At 43.6% G+C, this 3178-nt stretch overlaps 1 protein-coding gene across 1 annotated transcript in view; it reads right to left on the bottom strand.

Moving 5' to 3' along the window:
- The window catches only part of LOC113210820 (uncharacterized), a 114542-nt gene that overhangs the window by 70658 nt on the left and 40706 nt on the right, over nucleotides 1–3178 (bottom strand). The window lies entirely within an intron of this gene.

Raw genomic sequence — 3178 nt, 5'->3', positions numbered from 1 at the left:
TTTTTTGTTGAATTTCATTTATTATTACTCAGGGGAAGTGTTTTCGACACACCATTCAAAATTTGGCCAAACTATGGGTCACTATTAGCATAACATTGTACGATTTTCCACAAATTTCCATAAAACTTTAGAGAAATGTGTATGGCTCTCTCTTTGATATAGTTTGTATTGTCTCGCTTTGCCGCGCAGTGGTGCCATTGGTTGCTTTGGCGGCACAATGTGGTGCTGCCACCTGGCGGCGGTTTATGGAGTTGCCTCTGTTTTGTTGACTTTGACTCTGCCCGTCCGGTAACCTCTACGTATCGTATAGTGTCCCTCTAGCGATTGTATTTTTTCAAGTTTTCCTAATGAAACAGCAGAGTCATGCACGAAATTAGCGGCAAATGGAAGAAGCCTACGCCCAGATCCAGGCAGGCGACGCACCTGCAGCATGCGCGAGCTAAAGTAGCGGAAAATAAGGAAGAAGAGCGGGCAAAATCGAGGCCGGCTATGCCTACTACGGCTAATCGACAGACAGTTAGACAGTTAGACTACCTAGTCGACAGAACTGGTGAAAAATTAGGAAAGTTCAAGATAACTGAAGTGAACAAGACGACTGACGAATACATCCTAATGCATTCGAAGAGCTTGCAAGAACAAGCGTCGTTTTTCAAGTGCGATCCATGCCGTACTCCCTTGACTACCACAATCACCAAGAGAAAAGGTTCTGCTGTAAAAGTAATTATGTCATGTCCAGACTGTTCTGAAAAATTTTCGGAAACTTTCAATAGTGCACGAGTAGCTGAGGAAGAATCATCACGTCCCCCATTTGAGATCAATAGGAAATTAGATGATGCATTTGTCTCCACTGGCAATGGGCATGCAGCAATGCAACGCTTTGGAGCTGTTGTTGGTTTGAATGTAAGTGAGGTTATGTTTTTCGGAATTTGTCACTTGAAAGCATTTTGTTATTTTCACCTGACCTATTTATTTTATTTTTTTTAGATTATGGATTCACGCTCATATGCCAATCACCTGAGAAAAGTGTCACTGATTGTGAGTGCCGACGTTCTTAGCAAGGAGGTCCTTCAGAAATCAAGGGAGACAGTCCGCAACCATTACATTGAAAGGGACCCTAGTTTGGCAGACCAGGAAGTGATTGACATTGACGTTTCTTTTGATGGCAGTTGGCATCGGAGAGGCTTCAGTTCTCTGTATGGCATTGCTGCTGTCATTGACATTGCAACGGGTTTGATTGTGGACTATATGTGCATCTTGACAGCTACTGACCTAGGTGAGGACACACCAGAGTATAAAGAGTGGTATGAAGGCCAAATCCAAAGTGGTGAGTGCAATATAAACTACCAAGGATCATCAGGAGGAATGGAGGTTGAAGCAGCTGTTATTTTAGCGGGGAGATCAGTAGAGAAAGCCAAATTCCGATACCTACCTATTTTAGGTGATGGGGACGCAAAAAGTATTAGTGCCATAAACAAAGCTAAACCATATGGTGAGGGTGTGGAAGTCAAGAAAGAAGAATGTGTCAATCATATCAATAAAAGACTGGGAAATGCTTTGCGAGAAGCTGTAAATAAGTCTACTGCAAGAGGAGAGAAATTAGGTGGAAGAGGCGATAACACACTAACTCTGGCTAAAAAGTTCAAGCTGCAAAGGTATTATTCAAAAGCTATAATTAAAAATTCAGGTGATGTAAAACAAATGCAAAAGGCCATAAAGGCTACATTGTATCATTGCTCTTCAACTGACCAAAAACCCATGCATCAGTTCTGTCCCACGGGAAAAAATTCATGGTGTTTTTATAAGGAAGGACTTGCTGAGAAAAAAAAGAAGAAAGATTTAAAGCATGCTAATATTGGCACAAAATTGAGTCAATGTTTTCAAAACATTGTTGCCAATTTATGAAAGAGTGTCATCTACTGAACTGACGAGGACTTACTTTTCCATCATAAGGCTGACCGTATTTGTTATGTACAGTGGCTTATGACTTTTAGTCGGCCATGTGACACTTTTTAGCTCCTTCGTTCAGGGAAGGTAGGCAACACGCACGTCACAAAAACCCGTTTCTAAATAACAACACATCCAAGGCTTCAGTAGTAGTTGCGTCACCGGACTCGTTTTCTGATGGCAAAGGTGGGCGTTTAGCACAAAGTACGGATGGTTTTGCGAATGCCAAAACTGCCACGCACATTGTTGTCAGTGCCAAATTGGTAAAAAATAAAATGTTTTGGTGTGAATCACAATCCCGCTTTAAGAGTACTTATGTGTTCTAAAGATCACGTACTTATAAATGTGTACTAAGTCGGATATTAATTTTGAAGTTTAAAAATGTCTTTAATGGTGCGAACAGTTAACACAAATAGTTATAAAATTGCAAAAAAATGGTTTTCTGCCGTGCGGGTTGCCTACCTAAACGCACTTCAAACCTAACCAATGTTACGGCATGGCATCAGGTACCTTTCAACACACAAAACCTTAATCATGTGCGATAAAACAGCAGCCTTGAAGCCTTAAAAACTGCCAAAAAACGTAGAGGGATCAAAATGACCACTCCGGCCCTTCTAGGTATACGAAAATCCCGGTCCTTCAACAGTGGGCGCTCGCTATAGTTCCGCCTCGGGTTCAGAATTGGACCAGAGGCGGAACTATAGCGAGCGTCTTCCCCCACTCCTTCTCTACCGCTCTTGCTCACACTGCTGGCCGGCTGGCAGCCCGGGGGGAAGGTGGTGGGGAGGAGGAAGAGAGGGGGGCCGCTTCTCGCTCGGAGTGGGGGAACCAGGCCTGGTGGGGAGGGAGCGCCGGCGGAACTATAGAGAGCGGAACTATAGCGAGCCCTCACTGTAGTTGTCAGTTTGGCTTTGGCACTCAAAAGAAACCCTTTCCAAAAATTAGGTTCAAGTAAGCCCCCAAAAGATACCCTTCTAAAAAATTAGGTTCATGTTAGGCACTCAAAAGAAACCCTTTCCCAAAATTAGGTTTGGGTTATACACAATCAAGCAGGCCCGCCCTTCCGCCAAACGAAGTTGCCAGCTCCGCTTCGCCCCGCCGGCAACTCCGTTCGGCAGGGGCCGGGCCTGCTGCTTAGAAAACGTTTTTTGGGGGTGGGGGAAAGTTTCCTTTCTATTTTGCGGTTTTTAGGCCTTTTTCTACATCTTATTGTTCACTATGGCAATTTTTAGCT

The sequence above is a fragment of the Frankliniella occidentalis genome, unplaced genomic scaffold (assembly GCF_000697945.3).
Source record: "Frankliniella occidentalis isolate FOCC.00 unplaced genomic scaffold, Focc_3.1 Scaffold179, whole genome shotgun sequence".
NCBI lineage: Eukaryota > Metazoa > Arthropoda > Insecta > Thysanoptera > Thripidae > Frankliniella > Frankliniella occidentalis.
This window is presented reverse-complemented; position numbering and strand designations above follow the sequence as displayed.